At 48.8% G+C, this 19536-nt stretch overlaps 1 protein-coding gene across 4 annotated transcripts in view; it reads right to left on the bottom strand.

The window, feature by feature from the left end:
• Positions 1-19536, bottom strand: part of STX18 (syntaxin 18) — a 45354-nt gene that overhangs the window by 21003 nt on the left and 4815 nt on the right. Inside the window, exon 1 of one of the 4 annotated variants that reach the window (XM_081959586.1) lies at positions 9350-9373. The exons of the other annotated variants lie outside the window; for them this stretch is intronic. The gene's annotated coding sequence lies outside the window, so the exon portion shown is untranslated. Of the gene's footprint in view, positions 1-9349; positions 9374-19536 lie in introns of those variants that run through there. 4 annotated transcript variants of the gene reach the window in all.

Raw genomic sequence — 19536 nt, 5'->3', positions numbered from 1 at the left:
TCCAGAATCGCCCTCCATCCCCCTGAAGCCTTGGGGATGACAAAAAGGATTGAGTAATACCCCTGACCTTGCTGTTCTAGGGGCACTGGCTGGATGGCTCGGATATCCAGCAGGTGCTGTATGGCCTCCTGCATCAATAACCTCCTGGCCAGGTTATTGGACACCGGGCAGATTCGGAAGAACCCAGGGGGGCTGAAAAGGAACTCCAGGGCCAGCCCATGTCTGATGGTGTGTTGCACCCACCCATCAGAGGTGGAGCAGTCCCAGTGATCTGCGAAATACGCTAGGCGCCCCCCAATGGGAGGTGAGTCTGGTCTAGCCTCAGCGTTTGCGGAAGGAGCGCCCCCCGCCGCCGCCTCCGCCCCCTCGAAAGGGCTGCTTCTGCTGTTTGCCTTTTTGCGGCCTATCTGGGTACCTTTGTCTGGCAGCAAACCCTGGTACTGCCTGGCCCCTGAGTAACCCGCCTCAGAACCCCTGAAAGAGTCCTGACCCCGGAAGGAAGCCCCAAAGTCCTGTCCCCTGGAGTAGGACCGTCTGGGGTCAGGCGTCGCTCTGGACTGACCCTTCTTTGCAGCCGTGGGAAGCACCTTCTTCTTATCCTTGTTCTCTACAAGGTATGGATCCAGGGCTGTCCAGAAGAGGGAGTCTCCTGTGAAGGGAGCTGACACCAAGCACCACTTGTGCCGCACCTCGGCTTGCCACTGTCTCAGCCACAGTAGTCTGCGGGATGCGACTGTAGAAGCGATGACTCTGGAAGCGAACTTGGCCGCGGACAAGGTGGCGTCTGCCGAAAACTGGATGGCTGCCACCAGTTTATTGATGTCTTGGTGCGCTCTACTCTCGGTGATGGGAATCTGCTGTTGCAGCTCCTGTAGCCAAAGTAGGGACGTCCGGTTGAAGAAGGAGGCGGTGGTGGCCGCCTTCCCCGCCCAGGCCGCTGCTTGATGTCCCTTTTGGAGAGTAAGATCTGCTTTCCTGTCCTCCAACTTCAGGGCCTCCTCTGGTTCCCCTGGGAGGTGAGTTGGGGTGTGCAGTGCCCGCACCGGCTCATCGATGGAGGGCTGGGCCAGCACCCCCGCCATGTCCTTATCCACATTGAAAAACGTCTAATCAGTGGATGTGGGTGTTGGGCCGGCTGTGGGGGTTGCCCACTGTCATTTGATTGACTCCAGGAAGGCCTTGGGGGTTGGCACTGTGTCAATGGCCTTCTCGTCAAAGATGTTCTCAGCCGAGAACCCTTGGAATTGGGGTGAGGCTTCTGTCGCTCTGTTTCCCAGCTTGGCTGCTGCCTCGGCCTTGAACAGGAGCGATTTATACAATGAGGGCTGGAACAACCCCGTGAAGGCCGGCTTAGGAGGGGGCATACCTTCGTCCTCGGAGAGTTTGTCCTCCCTGACTTCTCCCTCCTCGCAATCCAGGTCGCTATCGTCTTGCGATGAGATTGAGGAGTTGGAGATGTCCTCCTCCTGGTCCAGCAGGTCTTCAGGTACCCTGGGTGCTGGCACCGCCTGGGGCTGCGCTTGTGGCTGCGCTTGTGGCTGCTGAAAGGCTGCTGTCATACATTGTTGGAAAGCCTGCATCATTAGGTCCTGGAAGTTGGGGACCCCTGGTGGGAGTTGTTGACTGGGTGCCATACCCACCTGTGCAGGGGGGGAAGCCAGCAGTGAGATTCCCATGGGCAGGGCTGGGCCCAGAGAGGCTGTAGGTGGAGGGGACTGCCACCCCTGAGAGAGACCCCAAAGACCTGAGGTGTCAATTGGGATCCTAGCTTGCAATGGGGGTTCCTCCCCTGTGGCTCCTCTTGAGGGGGGGGGGGCTCCAGGGGCTTTCCCCTTCTGTCCCAGGCTTGGGGTGGATTGGTGCCCACTTGCCTTCTTATAGATCTCCTCCAGCCTCTTGTGCCTTCTAGTCTCAAACTTGGAGGCTTTGGCAGGCTTGTGACCACCCTCTTCCAGCTGTGCCCTGGGGGGAAGGTGCTTTCTCTTCTCCTTAGCCTTTCCTTCCCCCCCTCCCTGGGCAGCACTAGCGGTGGTGATTACCTCTGGCTGTTCCTCAGGGCTTCTGGCAGGGCTGCTGTCCATTGTTGCAGGTGCTGGACTCCTGCCGGCTTCTTCCTGGCTGCAGGGCGCCGCCATCTTGGAACACGTGGTCCCAGCTGGCTTCAAAATGGCGCCCACCAGCAGTAGAAAGGGCGCGCTTTTTAAAAAGTTTTCCTCTGCCTGCAGCTTGTGCTAGGAGCTGCCGCACGCCTCCCCCGCTGTTTTCTCGCTCCTCTCTGCCTCTCTCTGGCACTGGGGGAGCTAGGCTCTGCTCGTGGCTCCCTCCAGTGAGGTGAGCCATGTGGATGCAGGAGCGGGTGCTCCGCGGCGTTGGGGAAGCCGCAGTTCGCTGCTCAACCCGGTGGGGAGCAGCGGAGCGCTCCGGCGCCTCACAGAGCTTCCAGCGGCGGGCTCACCTTCTGGGTGGGATCCTGCGCTGTCCTTCCAGCCGATCGCGCTCCTTTTCCTCTGTATTCAGCGCAGCAGGGCTTGCCTATGGAAGGCTTGTGCCCTGTTTGGTGGCTTGCCCGACAGAGTCGATCCCTGAGTGATCCTTGTCTCACTCAGACGCCTGGGCAGCTTGCCGCCCCCCTAAGGGGGCTTTTGGCAAATATTTCCTGCCGCTTTGGGAGCTTTCCAGCTCAATTACGGCTGCTTGCTGATTTCTTCTTCTTTTCTTCTTAAAGTTGCTCTTGGAGATCCAGGATGGCAATCCGTCCAGTTGAGGACTAAGTCAAATAATGGAGAGAGCCTGGTGGGCAAGGGGCGTGTCCCAAGAGCTTATCTGACTCAGTCCAATCAGCTGGAGGATAAGGTTAACCCATCCTGGATACTCTTGCCCCCTCACTATGGAGAATGGGATTGGTATGCCTAGCTATACAGGCCTGCAACCACCTGCCTATGGTGGCGGACGAGACCTTCCTACCCAGAGATGACGGTTGGAAAGATACGAAAAGTGACTCTGAGGATCGAAAGGGCCAAGTTCTTTTCAAATAGATCTTTAGAGTCCTCCTCACGTCCAAGGTGTGCCACTTGGGTGAGCAGGACAGGGGCAGAAGTTGGGTAACACAGAAGGAGGGATCCAGCCGTAGCACCACCTGGTCCGAATGGAAAACACACAGGTCTTTTCTGATAGGTCCTCCTGGCAGAGGTAGTGGCCACCAGAAAGGATACCTTCAGTCAAGAACCTAAGGGAAGTTTCTCGAAGGGGTTCAAATGGGGCTGAAGTAAGAGCATCCAGGACCCTGGATAAATCCCATGAAGGATATCTGTGCACCGCTGGCGGTTTAAGATTGGAAGCCCCTTTAAGGAAACAACGTACGGTGAGTTGTTGGGACAATGAAGGTGAACCTCCACAGGTCAAAATGGATGAGATGGCTGCCAATTGACGCCAGATGGTGTTAATGGCCAAACCCTTATCTAAACCGTCCTGTAGAAATTCCAGGACGTGCGGGATGGTGGCCTTAATGGGGTCCAAGGTCTTACCATCACACCAGGAACAGAAGGATTGCCAAGTGGAATCATAGATTCATTCGGTGGGTGGGTGTCGCATGGTCTGAATCGTCCGGATGACCCTGGAGGAGAAATTGTCCCCCCTCAGGATGCTCTGCTCAAGTGCCAGGCCGTCAACTGGAACACTGAGGATCGGGTTGTTCCAGCGACCCCTGGCTGAGGGAGATTCGGTCCCGAGGGATCCTCCACCGAAAGAGTCCGCAGGTCCGCAAACCAATGCCTGCAAGGCCAGTGGGGGGGGGGGGGCAACCAGGATCACCTCCGCCTTCTCTCCCATGATTTTCTGGATGACACGAGGCAGGAGAGGAAGCGGGGAAAAGGCATAGAGGAGGCCAAGAGGCCACCTGCATCTCAGGGCATCCACCCCTTCCAACCGCTGTGCCAGGAACCGAGAGTAGAACCGAGAGAGCTGGGTGTTCTGGGGGTGGCGAAGAGATCGATCACCAGCATGCCAAACGGTGCACAATGTCCCGGAAGATCAATGGGTGGGGGCGCCATTCAGCACTGTCCACAACCTCGTAGCTGAGCCAGTCCGCCTGGACGTTTGCCACCCCTGAAATATGCTCCGCAGTGAGAGACAGCAGGTTCCTCTCAGCCCAAAGACCCAACTGCATAGCTTCGTCCATGAGGGAACGTGATCTGGTCTCTCCCTGATGGTTTATATGCGCCTTGGTTGACATATTGTCTGTCAATACCAAGACGTGTCTGCCCGCCATTGTGTCTTTGAAGTGGCGGAGAAGCAGGTGGATCGCTCGTAGTTCCAGCCAGTTTATACTGTGAGTCCGGTCCACCTGGTCACACTCCCCTTGGGCCATCTGCCCCTGGAGATGGGCCCCCCAGCCAAGCAGACTGGCATCTGTGGTGAGAGTCAGTGAGTTCTGGTCCTTGAACAGACGGCCCTTGGTGATGGCCTGAGACGTCCACCAAAGGAGGGAACAGGAAACCTCCGCTGGGATATGCACCTTGGCCAGGGAACAGCTTAAGAGTCTCCTCTGAAAAGGTAAGAGAAACCATTGGAGCTTGTGGGAATGCAAGCGTGCCCAAGGAACTATCCCAAAGGCAGACACCATGGTGCCCAGCAATTTAGAAAGTGTGGCTAAGGAGTCCCTGTGTCCCCTGGCCACTTGGCCCGCTAATGACTTGCGGGATTCCGGACGCTCCTGTGACAAGAATACTCTAAACTCAATTGTGTCAATTAAGGCACCAAGGTGCACTAACCTGGCGGTCAGATGGAGATGACTCTTGGATATGTTAATTGAAAACCCACGGACCTGAAGGTCCTGCATCGTGGTCGCAAGGTCTTTTCGCGCCTGACTAGGTGATGAAGATTGTATGAGAATGTCATCTAAATATGCCTGTAATCTGACAGGTACCTCCCTCAGTGCAGCGACCAGGGCCGCATGCACCTTGGTGAACACTCGAGGAGCGGAGGACAGCCTAAAGGGTATATTCGAAATGATGGCCAAGGTAAGAAAAATGTAAGAATTGCCTATGCTGGGGTAAGATGGGAATGTGGAGGTATGCCTCTGTTAAATCAATCTCTGTGTGTAACGCTACTCAAAATAGTCTGCAAGGAATGCATCTTGAAACATTTATAACGAATAAACCTGTTTAATTTTTTAAGATCAAGGATGGCTCTCCAGCCCCCCCCCCCCCCAAGGCCTTGGGGACGACAAAAAGTATAGAATAGAATCCTTGGCTGTGTTGGTCCGCCGGCACCAGCTGGACTGCCTGTTTGTCCAAAAGATGCTGAATCGCCTCTTGCATAAGGCGTCGTCGAGCCGGGTTGTTAGATAACGGGCAGGCCCTGAAAAGCCTAGGGGGGTTGGAGATAAACTTGAGGGCAAGCCCTGAACAAACAGTAGACCTAACCCAAACATCGGAGTTGGTTCTATCCCATTGATCAGCCAAAAAAGCCAGTATGCCTCCAATGGGATAACTAGAGGCCGGTAAATTAGGTCTGGTGGTAAAAACGTCCCCGGCCCCCGCGAAAGGGCCGCTTGGAGGCTTTACACCTCCGGTAGTGATCTGATTGCCCCCTCTGCCTAGAGGAATATCCTCCCTGATGCCTATACCCCTGGTTGCCGTAGTCCACCCCCCGAAAGGACGAACCATAATCTTGGTTCCGAAAGGACGACCCCCCATCTTGGCCCTGAAAGGAAGACCACCTGGGATAGGGAGCGGAGTGGGAGAAGTCTTTCTTGGACGCCGCAGGGAGAACCTTTCTCTTTTCCTTGTTCTCGATGAGAAAAGGATCCAATGCGTCCCCAAAGAGAGATTTGCCCTTGAAAGGGGCCAAGGCCAAACGCCACTTGTGCCGTACGTCTGCCTGCCATTGGCGAAGCCGCAACAGTCTGCGTGATGCCACAGAAGATGCCATGGCTCTGAATCTGGCGGATGACAGGGTAGCATCAGATGTAAACTGAACCGCCGCCACCAGTTTGGCGATATCCTGATGGGCACGGAGGTCTGCGATGGGGATATGCTGTTGCAGGTCATGCAGCCGGAGAACACAGGAGCGGGTGAAGAATGAGGCAGTGGTTGAGGTCCGGACAGCCCATGCCGTTGCCTGGTGGGCACGCTGCAGAGTAAGATCTGCTTTCTTGTCCTCTGGTTTAAGGACATCTTTTGGGGCCCCCAGCATATTGGCTGAAGTATAGAGGGCTGTTACCAGGGCGTCGATAGCTGGGATCGACAGGAACTGAGCCAATTTGTTGGCCATGTTAAATAATTTCTTGACAGAAGCCGATGGAGTCGGACCCGAGGTAGGAGTTTCCCATTGACGCTGCACCAGGTCAATGAGGATCTTTGGGGTAGGTATCGTTTCTGATGGTGGAGCCTGCTCGGAAAACAGGGTGTCTGCGGACACAGTTGCTGGGCGGGGGGAGGGGGGGGGCACCGGCTGCATGCTGAAATTTGAAGCCATTTTGGCCTTGTATAGTAATGAAGAGAACAGGGTTGGTGGAAAAAGGCCAGAAAAGGTGTTCTGGTCCGGTTCACTGGCCTCATCCTCGGACATTTCGGCCTCTTTAATTTCCCCTTCCTCGGATTCAGAAGAGTGGTCTGATTCCTCATCTGTGGCGGAAGGTTCTACTGTTGCCAAGGGTGGAGGCACCGCAGGTCTATCAGCTGCCTGCGTTTGGGCTGGCTGCTTGTTGGATTGAGCATCCCTTTGCTGCAAACCCACTGCAATGCCCTGTGAAATGGCAGTTGCAATGATGTCTTGGAAATTGACCATGCAGAGGGGATTAGGTTGGCCAATGCCTGCTGTAGTAGATGGGATACTGTCTACCCTCTGCAAAGTAGGAGGTGCCAGTGATGCTGCAGGAGTCACAGTTGAATTTATCTCCTGTGTTGGCCCCCAGATGCCTGACACATCAATGGGAAAAAGAGGGTTAAGGGAAGCCTCCCTGCCCTGTCTATCCCCAGGAGAAAGCTGTAAAGCCAATTGCATCTGGGCAAGCTGAGGCGAATCAGTAGGATTAAAGAGGGAAGCTTCTTGGAAGCAGCTTTCCTGTAAATGAGTTCTAACGCCTTCTCCTTTTGCTTCTCATAACGAGAAGCAGGTTTAGAGGATTTCTTATACTTGACGTTTTTTGCTGAGGTCTTTAAGGGCTTCTTGTGCCCCCTGGTGGTGCCAGAGGAGGCAGAGGTGGAGGCAGTGGGGGGGGGGGAGCTCCCACTTGTTCCTCCACCATCTGGGGAATGCTAGCCTCGGCAGTAATCTCCCTGCTAATGTCCATTGCTTCAGAGGCTATGGCGGCTGCCATTTTGACAGGAGAAAGGGCGCGCAAATACGAAAATGGTGCTTTGCACCTTTTTTCCAACGGTCCCAGTCACTGAAAGCAAGGTGGTTCTTTTAACTACGTGCTACTCCGCAAGCTGAATTCCCCACTTTTGAAGGCTCGGGTCGCTCCGCGGTAGCTGAAAGACGCTCAAGTGATTACCAATCAATCAAGGCTACAGCGGTTCGCTGCTATACTGCAAGCAGGAACGGCGGAGCGTTTCCCAGCATAATCGAATGTCCAGAGCTCACAGGGGAAGCTGACAGGTCTGGAGCGCAAGCGGAGAAGGACCGATGGCGAAGGCAGGGGCACGCGCTGTTGGTGGACTTGAAAGACGCGAACCTCGCAGGCAATATAGTAGTTCAAGCCACTCTCGCTTTTTCAAGCCGCAAGCCACAAACGAGCCTTCGTCTGCTAACGCTGTCACGCCCTGAAAGGGCTCAAAGACACCGACCCACGAAGGCTCTTTAGCTCTGTGAGGAGCTTTAGTCAACCAGGGTCACTCCTGCACGATGGAATCAAATCAAGACGATCTCCGTACTCACAAAAGCAATACCACAACTATTCCTCTCAGCCTAGGAACAAGGCGATGATGCATCCATCCTCATTGAGGGACTGAGTCGGAACTGGGCTTTGCCTAGTGACAGGGGCGTGGTTTCAATTAACTGTCAGGCTCAGTCCTTGTAATGAGTGGATGAAGGTCAACCCAGCCTCGCTACCTCCACCACTATGAAGAAGGCTGCTATCATGTCTCCCCTGGTCCTTCTCTTCACTAGATAGCCATGCCCAGTTCCTGCAACCGTTCTTTGTATGTTTTAGCCTCCAGTCTCCTCATCACTCTGGTTGCTCTTCTCTGCACTCTATAGAGTCTCAACATCTTTTTTATAGTGTGGTGATCAAAACTGGCTGCAGGATTCTAGGTGTGGTCTTACTAGGGCTTTGTAGAGTGGTATTGGTACCTCACTTGATTTTGTGTGTATCCCTCTGTTAATGCAATTTAGGATTGCATTGGGTTTTTTGGCTGCCGCCACACACTGCTGGCTCCTATTTAGCTAGTTGTCCACTTCCAAGATCCCTCTCTACTGCTAGTTACTGCTAGTAAGCCTGGTTTCGCCGAGTCTAATGTGTGTAAGACTTTTGGTTCTTCTTGCCTAAGACTTTACTTTTCTCTACACTGAATTTCATAATTACATTTGATCGTGTAAATAACAGGTTTTTCTATGTGCCCAATTGCTTGCTAAACCTCCAAAGCAATACAGATTCTCTGTTGCCTGCACTTGGAAATCCAAAGCAGCTTCAGTCTTGAGGTTAGAGCAAGACACGATCTGGCAGATGGAGAGAAAAGACAACTCCTGCCAGCACAGTGGAAGTAGGAGCCGCAGACCCCCCCCCCCAGGTGCCCAGGGACAAATCCAGGGGACCCTCTTTCAGGGAGCACCTCTTTTGTTGGCCCTAGAGAAGCTGCATTTGAACTTCAACAGAATGCTGAAAAGACCCCCAAGAATAACCATAGCCACAGCACTCAGACTTATAGACCGCTTCACATTGCTTTACAACCCTCTCTAAGCACTTTAGAGAGTCAGCCTCCTGTCCCCAACAATCTGGCTCCTCATTTTACTGACCTCGGAAGGACGGAAGGCTGAGTCCACCTTGAGCCAGGTGAGGAAGAAAAGGGAAGGAGAAAAGAGGTTGCTCTCTATTGTAATAGAGATAGCAGCCTGGGCAGCACAGAGGAAGGTGCCCCACAGGAAGACCGAGGGCCTTTGCCTCTCCTCTCCTCGGGGACACAGTCGTCCTGTGACCTAAAGCTGCATTTCTCAACCTCGGGAGTTTTAAGATCTGTCGACTTCAACTCCTAGCCAGCAGGGAATGCTGGGAACTATAGTCCACGTGCCTTGAAAGTTGCCGGTTGAGGAACATGGATCTCAAGGCTGCCGTGCTGCTAATTTATAGCTGGCCCTAAATGGTCACAGAGATTTCAGCTGCCTTCGTTTCCCTTTCGGTGATTTCTACCTTTCGTTGGATCCTACTAATTATTCACTTTCAGCATCTCATCTCAGCCTCGCTTGGGGATTTTATCAGGTCACATTAAAAGAATTAAGATTTCATGTTCCAGGTCAATCAGCTTTACATGCTCCCAGCTTGTGATGTCTCGTTAGGAAATATCTGGAAGCACATATTAAAGTACAAATAATATAATATAAAATAACTTTCAAATAAAGATTTTCAGTGCTACTTAAAAATTAGCCCCAATGTTAGCCATATGTGCAAATGCAATTAAAATAGTAAGTGAATTAGAGCCCAATTTATTCGGCATACTAGAAATAATTCCGCCTTCAGATTTTCAAAACCCCTGTAGCCCTTTGAGCCCAAAAGGCAAGGATCGTGGAGTCCACGGAAATGGAGCCGAGACTCCAGGTTGAGGAGAACACCAAGGCCCCCTCGGCTCACCTGCTGCCCACCTAGAATAAGGGTCAGGACAGAGGTGGAGGAGCCATGTGTGTCACCTTCCTCCTTCCCCCGTCTTTGGGGTCTGGAATGACAGGAGTGGAGACCAGCGGTGGCTGTTTCCTCCCCTCTGTGGAAAAGCTGCAGAGAAGGAGCGCCCTCCCTCCTTCTCTTCCTTGGGGAAGACAAAAGGCACCAGGGAGCCTGCCTGCCTGCCTGTGCTGAAGAGGGCATGCCTCTGGCCCTCTGGGGGCCCTTCCGCCTCAGCCTTTGGGAAGCGGTCAGGAGCCCCACTCCACTCGCTCTCCCCCACTCCTGACCAAAGCCCGGAGAAAGGGCTGCTCTTCCTGCGCTGCAAAGATCCCAAATGCTCAAGGACAGGAAAGCCCCTCACTCCCCACCTCCCCTTTTAATCCTGCCCAGGTTACCCTTCAAGGTTGCATCCAATTAGGGACCAGAGCTCCATTCCTGGCCCCTCCTCCTGACCCACCAGGCCCACCCCCAGGCTCCCCGACTGCCCAGCCCCCAATGCCCCCCCCTCCTTCACTGCTCACCAGACCCACTGCTGTCAAGGAAGGGCCTGGGGCCTGGAGGGCCTGGTCTACTGCCACTTCTCTGGGCAGGAGGAGGAGGAGGAGGAGGAGGAGGAGGAGGAGGAGGAGGAGGAGGAGGAGGAGGAGGAGTGGTGGTGGTACAACTCTCTGGCACTCTAGAACACGTGCAGGACCAGTCAGCCTTCCAGAAGATGACGAGGAGGCTTTGCTTTCAGCAACAAGTTAAAACTTTTTTTTTAAAAAGGTCATTCAGATCAAGTCCTACCCAGCAAGGAGATCTTAAACAAAAGGTTTAATTCCTTTGGAGGGAGGGGAGGGAGGGGAGGGGAGAAAAGCAGGAGACAGTCTGGCTCCCTCTAATGATCGATCTGGCTCCGCTTCTGGTTTGTATCAACAAGGAGGAAAAATGGAAAAGCCGAAGAGGGTTGGAGACTGACTTCACTTTTAACAAGCGCAGGTTGCACATTTTACCTAGAGACCCTGCTCGACCGTTACTGGGTAGGGGTCCTTCTAGGCATTTAAACAGAAACAGAAATTAAACCAAGAAATTAAAGACAAAATTCAAAGTTCAGTCTGGAAAATTTCAACCTATTTTGGTGCAGGACAGGGTTCCCCTCTTGCAGGAGTAGCACATGGAAGAGAGAAAGTGAATTAGCTGGAAGAAGAAGAAATTATTAAGGGTGCCCTGTGAAGAAGCACTTTAAAAGACAACCAATTCATTCACTGGAAAACTAAGCTGCTCTCAGAAAATATGAGGAATTAATCCCACCGGGTGTTTCGCTTCCTCAGTATGGGCCCAGGTGAGAGACAGCCGGGGTGGGGGGTGGGGGTGGGAGTTTTTTACACAAACTCTCCCGGTTGCAATTTAACCCTTGAGGTTGCTGAAATTTTATTTCTATCCTCTTTTTCCTTCTGCTGCATCCCACATCCCAGGAGTGGCCTTAGCGGAAGCCCATCCCTCCCTCAAGCACATGGCTTCTGAGCAGCGCCTTTTGTGTAGTTGTATAACTGGAGAGGAAGACAAAGAGGACAGTTATTTGAGTTAACTGTCCATCCTCTCGACTCTTCTCCCAGCCACCCAGGGCAAAGACTGCTCCGACGCATCTCATCCTGCCAGTCGGTGGAACTCTGCCCATCTTGCAGGCATGTTTGGGACGCTTTGCCCAAGTCCCATCCTCAGCCTGCTTGCTTCTGAGTAAGCTACTTGAGTTCAAGGACACACATCCAGTTTACTACTTGATTATGATCTGCACAAACCAAGGGAAGTTGGGGTGTGTTGTTGTTAAGACAAGCTTTCCTTCAGAGTTGAAACAATAAATGAAAGCTGTGCCATATAAACCAGATCCACAGACTGGCGTGTGCACATCTTCTATTTCGATATAAGATACATCTGATTTTAATAATATTCCCCTTTTTTGTTTTATTGCCCAACTCTAATCAGAACTTCAGTTAATATTTATATTTTCACACAATGATCCAAAACCTCACAAAACGCAACACAAAAGCAGCTGTGAGAAATGCTAAGAACAGTAATTTTTAAAGAAATAGGCAAAATACATGTTTATTGAAATTGACTTTGTACTGTACTGATTAAATGCACTTGATTTACAACAATTCTCAATTACTAACTTAAATTTTATTTGTGCACTTACATAAATATATCTTCGTTTCTTTTTACTCCCAATAAATCCTATTCCCACTTATTTCTTTCCCTTTCCATTTGTTCTTAATAAATGTAAAACCCTATCATGTAAACAGAATGATGGTAATTTATGAAGCTGACCTCTTTTCCTTCCCAGCAGAGCTCACAGGGCCCTCCCTCAACTTCCCTCTGACCACATGAAACGCTCATTAAGGGGGAAGGCTGATTGGGGCAGATCTTTTTTTAAAAAAAAATAAAAATAAAACAACTGCTTGGGTTTATGAATGTTTACTTAAAAGTAAGTTCCATCTGCAAGTTATGAGATTACTTTTGGGTGCCTGGATCTTTTGGGGGTGGGGGGTGGGGGTGGGGAAGTGCAACTTTTGTCTAGTGGGGAGCTGGATTTTACTTTTGAAAGTTAAAATGATTTGGGTGCTGGAAGGGTTCCTGTTCAGAGGCACTTGGTTCAGAGGAGCGTGGCAGGCCTGGGTCACTGCCAGTTCTATGACCCAGGCCTGAATTCCACTACCTATTCGGCTGAACCGGGCTGAACCAGCAGCAACCCACCTCTGGCGGGGGTGGAAACAAATGAAGAACTGCTGAAAGTTTCCCTTTTGCAATTTACATGAAATGGTAGGAGTTGCCTCTCATCGCAATCCTGCTAAACTCTCAACAACCTGAAGCTGTCTTTGTTGACCACTCTTGTCAAAACATTTAAACCACTCTTACATGGTGGGATCCAAACTGGGTCAGTCACCAGAGGACCAGGGGTTTAGTCCTGGAGCTTCCCCTCCTTGGGAAGCTTCTCTCTGCTCAGAATGCGTGGGGACACTGCCTGGCGAGAGAGAATCTCTGCAGCCGAGGGTGAGGCTGGCACCCCAGGCGTTCTGCCCTCAAATCCAGTGGGGCTTCCGTTGCTCATTGCTATTTTTAAAATGTACATAAGCATAACCAGCATAAGCCAAGAGACGAATGCAGCGGTATCCAATGGCCCTGGGAAAACAGGCCTCTTCCCCCCCATGGGATTTTCCCCCTGTACGGGTGACAAGAGCGGGTGGAAGGGGGACGGGATTGTTTCCATGGCCATTGGCTCCGTTAAGCCCCAAGGGTGCCGCAGGGCTGGATCTGGAGCCGCAAGTGGTCTTGGGAAAAGTCCCAGGAGGTGCAATACGCTATTCAGAAGACAGCCAGAAACGCTCAAGTTGTGTCCACCCTCCCTGATACACAGACAAGAAGCGTGACTATAGGAGCTCGTTATATTTTACTGCATCGCGAGGCCACTTTACCAAACTTTCACTGGCATCTTTAAACAGCCCAAACAATTAGGGTGGCTCCTTCCTATATTTCTTCCTGGGGGGGGGGGGGGCTGGCCTGTTTCCTTAGGCAGCATCCCCTCCTTTGTCCCCCTACAGACACCTCAATTGTGGAGGGGGATAATGAAGGACCTGAGGGGAGACTCACTCCCCACTCACTGGCCCACCTTCTGGAAGAGCTACAGTTTCCAAATTGCCTTCACGGGACTCCCCAGGAGGAAGGCAGGGGAGGCAGAGTCCACAAAGTGTCCTACTCACTCTCCCCTCCCTCTCCTCCTCCTCCTCCTTCCCCCCCCCCCATCCCAGGCAGGGGACGCTTTTGCCGGATGAGCCAAGCCAACCCTCCATGCCATTTAAGGTTGGGTGGCTGAGAGTACCAAGACTGACCCAGCCGGACACCCCCCCCCCCCAATGGCCACCTTATCATTTAGCGGTGAGAGCCATCCTGTCACAAGAGCTCCATCGGCCAAAGGCTGACCCTCCCCTCCCCCACTTTGTTTTTCTGCTCCCAACAATAGATACGCCCAACCTCCAACTTGTCAAGACAGGAGAAATACAGCCGAGGAGCACGAGCGTCCTGAGAAAACAGACACCTCTCATCCCCTTCAGTTTGGCCTTAATGAGCTTATTATTATACAAGGTACAGCAGAGACTGCAGCTTTAGGAAATTGGGATAGAAAACCGTATCGGATGGAAAATTAAAAAGCTTTTTAAAAACACCCTGAAGTCCCACTCTGTCAGCTAATTCCATCTTTTTCTTGAGGGATTGTTCCAGAACAAAATTTTCCCAGATTCAAAAACATGGTAGCAAAAGGAATCAACAAATAAACAACCAACCAACCAAACCGAGCACACTAAATACAGTTAGATCTGGATTCCTCTTTGAGGCGGTGGTCAAGGGAGGTCTAGACAAAGCTCCCCTTTGAGGCGGTGGTCAAGGGAGGTCTAGACAAAGCTCTCTGCACATTCGCTGCTGCTGCTCTGTCTCCTGTCTGCTCCAAGTTTGAATAGGTAATTGAAGTCCGCCTGTAATTACAGGATTAGACACAGATGGCCTCTCCGCGTTGTTGCAAGGGAAGGAGAAGCCCTGTTTGCCTTCATTTTATGATTGCTGTAAGGTCAGACTTTTCAAAATATACTTTCATCTGTTAAACGGTTTCTTAAAATCCCCAGGGTAGATCTTCAATAACTGATGTTTTAAGCAATTTCAGCCTATCAGATCTCCCTTTGAATATAATAAGTTGCTCATTTTCTACTATTACATACATGCACGTAGGTTAATTGCTACATTCCGCATATTTTCAAAATTGCCTTTTTTTAAAAAAATAGATGTTTTTATTAAATATGCATAGGAATTAGACAAAAGTGTCTTTTATTTCAGCATGAGCATCATCTAATCATTACTGCAACAATGCAGTTGCTCAGCTAATTATAACAACAATCTCCCCATGAACAGCAATCAGATCAACCGAGGGTCTCGCAGCAGAAACCCAGGACCAGGACTGCCCTGAGCGTTGGCTCTGAAGGACGCCTGACAGAAATCTCAACAAAATGTGATGTTACGGGGAGAGGGGGGGGAGGGAGGGAGGGAGGGAGGGAGAGAGAAGGAGAGAGATGGAGGGGAGAGGGGGAGAGAGGGAGAGAGAGAGAGAGAGAGATTCAAAGCACGATTAAACTTGAAAGGAGCAGGATTCCCCTGTTGCTCAAGTTAAGAGGGCCGAATGTTGAATACGGCAGAGAATGTGCCCTTTGGCCACGCTGCAAAGAGGTGAATGTGCTGAACAATCAGCATCGCTGCACGCGGAGGGACGAGGATGACTTTTATACCCCCAAAAAAATCCAACCCTAAGTTTTTAAGCATTGTTTGTCTTTAGGTGACATAGAATTCATTCAAGCGAACCAACTTCTATTCTGAAGCAGCTCACATTAAAACCATGTGTCTCCCAAGAATTCAAAAATCACGATCAGAATTATTTTATGTTTAAACTGAAAATAGTCTCCATAATTTTTGAAGGATCAAATTATTATTTGTATATTGCTCATATTTTTCCTCCAAATCAAAAATACTGAATTTCCATCCTAGAACTAATATATTAAATTTAGTTTTCAAGGGAAGTCGCAAGCTTCTTCTAAACCTCTAGGCTAAAGGAAATCAAAATAAAACAATGTGGATTCAGACCATCCTCACCAAATGAACAAGAACATTCAACAGATTAATTTTACTTATCCCATATTAATATTTTAATTGGATAGCTGATACACGTAAGTTTGAAATCAATGCCAATCGCAGGCTGTTTGGCAAATGAATGGTCTTCCTAGCACACCTTACTTCACCTGTGGTTTTTTATCCAGAGAGCCCCCAGCCCCCACAATGGCGACCCACGGCTATGTAGTAAGGCCATTGGTTCTATTCAATTCCAGCCCCCTGGGTCCAGGATCTCTGAGGAAGAAGCCAGAGGCCAGTCTGATCTAGTGGTGAAGGTGCTGGATTAGAAACTGGGGGACGGTGAGTTCTAGTCCAGTCTTAAACATGAAACCTGGCTGGGTGACCTTGGATCTGTCCTCCTCTCCCTCAGCCCAACCCACCTCAGAGGGTTGCTGTGGTGGAGAAAATAGAAGGAGGAAGCAATACTAGACACAGTCACTGCCTTGAGTTACTTGTAAGGTAATAAAGGCAGGATAAAAACCTAGTCAATAAATTTATCTTTCTCACCTGTCAAGCTAATTCAGATAGTCAGCCTAATAACTGTTGAAAGGCACCTGGACGTGTGGGAGTTGGCTACCTGCTGAATGCCAACATCGTAACCAGGCAATCCTTTCATTAAGTGGGGAGAAATTCATAAAGTAGCACTAGGAGGACCATCTGAATCTAAACGAGTCCCATATTTAGCCAGAGACTTTGGGAGGTGAGAAATGTGACAGTCATGTTAGGCTCCAGAGAATGGTCTCAGGTCACTCCTTTCTAGCAAGAGATCTTGTTATGAAAGAACAATGGTTGATTCTCCATTTAATGGAAACATAACATGATAATTAAAAGATTACTTGGGAATTATGAATCATTACTGATAGGTGGTTGTTTACATTTATCATTTCGTCACCAAAATCCCAAGAATCTTTAAACCACTTATGCAAAGCCATAATTAGGATTTCAGCTGCTGCGTGTTTAACGTGGCCAATTTTTTAAAAGGCTGCGTGACCAGGGGTTTATTTTCCAGGCGTTTATTGGTGTGGCAGAAAAGGGGCCAGCCTCTGTCGACATTCTGCTTTGTGACTCCCCCAGCCTTAGACTTTTAGTAAAGAGGAGCAAATGTAAATAGGCTATGACACGGCAAAGCTAAATCTACTAATTTTATTTATCAGTGGAGAAATAAGATGGTATTTTCTAGAGCAGATAAGAGAATACAGAGGATTTATTGGATAATTTGTAGATTTGAGTTCTTAACAAAAACTGAAAAGATGAAACAATTACAAAAGAAAAATAACTTCATTGCTAGTCATTTCATTTTACAAATACTGCCTCAACCTTCATCTCAAGAAAATAATTTAGGGAAATTTCAGTATCTTCTCATGCATCCAACCGGAAAAATGGATGGTCATCCAGGAAAACTTGTACAACTGACAACTAATATTCCTCTCTTGTTGAAAAAAAAAGAAACAACATAATACTAAACTTCAATTCATTGCAGAAAACTGAATTAATTTGTTATAAGCAGCAGCCAATATTCTTCCTTGTCCCTCTCAACCACACAAGAATTTAACCTAAATAGCAAATGTCAGATTTGTTTATTATAAACTAGATGATAGGTAGCATTTTGTTCTTAAACACAACTTTTTAAACACTTCCCTATCAAGACATGGGCAGAAAAAGGAGGAAAGAGTAGTCCAAAGTCAAAGGGACTTTAATGTTAATAAAAAATCATGTGGCATTTTTTTTCAGATCTTGGCATCGAAGTTTTGAAACAGGATTATTTCATGAATATGCACATCTGTTTAATATTACAAGCCAACTGTCAACATCCTAACTGAAGTTCTAATTTAATATTTCTTTCTTTCTTGATGTTCTACCTTTAATCAATGCCTTGTGAGAGTATCAGCTTTCTATATGAAACTGTTAAGTATAATGAAATGTTATTGCAGCATGTTTACAAAATCATAGTTGGAGAACTTTGTATTTTTCTAAAGCCTGACCACAACTTAATTATCTGCAGGACATTCCAGCTTGCAAAGGTAAGCCCTGGTTCTTCGTCTATACTAGCTGCGATCTACTGCGAGAGGAGGAGAGTGAGCTTTGCACAGGCCACACAAAAGGCAGCATTTGGGCTTTTAAGCATGTCCGCTCAATTAAACATTCATTTTGGTGCTAATGATTAGGTTGCCTTCATGCTTCCCTTTCTCGTTATTTTCCTCTCCTCACATGCTTGCTTGAGCTGCAAAACCAAGGACGCCATGCAGGAATATAAGCGCAGAGGCTTGTCTGAAGGAGGCGAGATGTATTTCATTGAAGAACAAAAACTGCAACAAGTGCACATCGGGCACCTGGGGAGGCTGCGGAGGAGCCCTTCAGCCACTTTATTGCCAAAGTTTCTTTTCAAACAACTTTGAAAAGACAACAACGTTAAGAGACGACAATACAGAAATTTCAGACCCATTTAATATGTACAAACTGCAGAGTAAGGTGACATTTTAATTACCTTGTGACTTAGCTCTGAAAACAAAATTAACACAAAGGGACCTCATTGGAGCTACTGTATCAAACTACTGGGAAACATGCTCTGTTATATCCAGCGCGGGATACTAGCCACGCTACCAAACAACAAATCCAAAGGAGATCTGGGGACAAATTTTGCCTCTGATTTGGCCCCAATGACAAGGCCAAGATGTAAGAAAGCACTCCCCCCACCCAATAATAAAAATCCTAATACATTTATCACGGTTCCTGGCTCCTATGTTTAAAAAGAATCCGTTTCAATCCTAACTTTCATTTTATTTTTACAAAATCTCCCCAGGACCCAGAAGCTTGACAGCCATCTCTTATCTAAAATTCCTTTGTACTATTTTATTTCCCTTACAAAAACAAATTTGATATTTACACTAAAATAACACGTTCAAAAATTCGTAACAAAAACACAAAGCTGCATTTATTATATTTAGTTGGATATGAGTTTGAATGCCGGGCTGGATTAGGATGTGTTGAGAAAATATTTCCCTCCTATAGAATTTTTTATAATTTAATTCAGGATAAACAAATATCATTATATCTTTAAGGTCTATTTCCAAATATTATAACTTTTGACAGTTTTCGTCTCATTGTTTTTAAACAGCCAAATTAAGTGAAACTTAAATAACGAAACAGTATTAAACACTGTAAAGTAGCCATGATATTTGGAATTATATTTGAAAATTTTGCTCAGCAAAAAAATCTGAGATATTTCCTTTTATTTTTCCTTCCTTCCACAGATATTTTCCTTCCTCCCAAAGCTTATAGCTTTTCCTCCTTCACAAAACAGAAACGTGCCATGGTAAAGTGAGTGTGGAAGGTGCTCAAGAGAGACAAAGAATTACTGTTTTACTATTTACTATTTTAAAAAAGAAAAAAAGAAAGAAAAAAGGAGGGACAAAGAATGGAGTTTGGCTAGAATAGAGCTTTAAAATTTAAACAAAGGCAATACTTGGAAGAAACAGTTAATAAGATATCAACATTGTGAGAAAGTCTCGTACTGGTCCAGAATGCGGCCGCGTGGCTTGTCACGGGGGTACCTAGGTGCTCCCATGTTACACCCCTTTTAGGCGGCCTGCACTGGTCGCCGGTTGTTTTCCGGGTGCGATTCAAGGTATTAATTATGACCTTTAAAGCGCTCCATGGCTTAGGCCCAGGGTACCTGCGAGACCACCTACTGCCTCCAGTAGCCTCCCACCGTCCAGTGCGATCCCACAGAGTTGGCCTCCTCAGGGTGCCGTCGGCCAGACAGTGTCGGCTGGTGACCCCCAGGGGGAGAGCCTTCTCTGTGGGAGCGCCTTCCCTCTGGAATGAGCTGCCCCCGGAGCTCCGCATAATCCCCGACCTCCGGTCCTTCCGACGCGCCCTAAAAAGTTGGCTTTTCCAGCAAGCCGGCCTGGCCTGTTAATTTTATCTCATTTTTAAAATGTATTGTCCTTTAAATTGGGTTTGTTTTTTGGATATGTATTTAATTTCTTTTTAACTTTCGGGATGTGTGTTTTTTAATGTTGTATGCCGCCCTGAGT

The sequence above is a fragment of the Natrix helvetica genome (genome assembly GCF_964273705.1).
Source record: "Natrix helvetica genome assembly, chromosome: 7".
Lineage (NCBI taxonomy): Eukaryota > Metazoa > Chordata > Lepidosauria > Squamata > Natricidae > Natrix > Natrix helvetica.
This window is presented reverse-complemented; position numbering and strand designations above follow the sequence as displayed.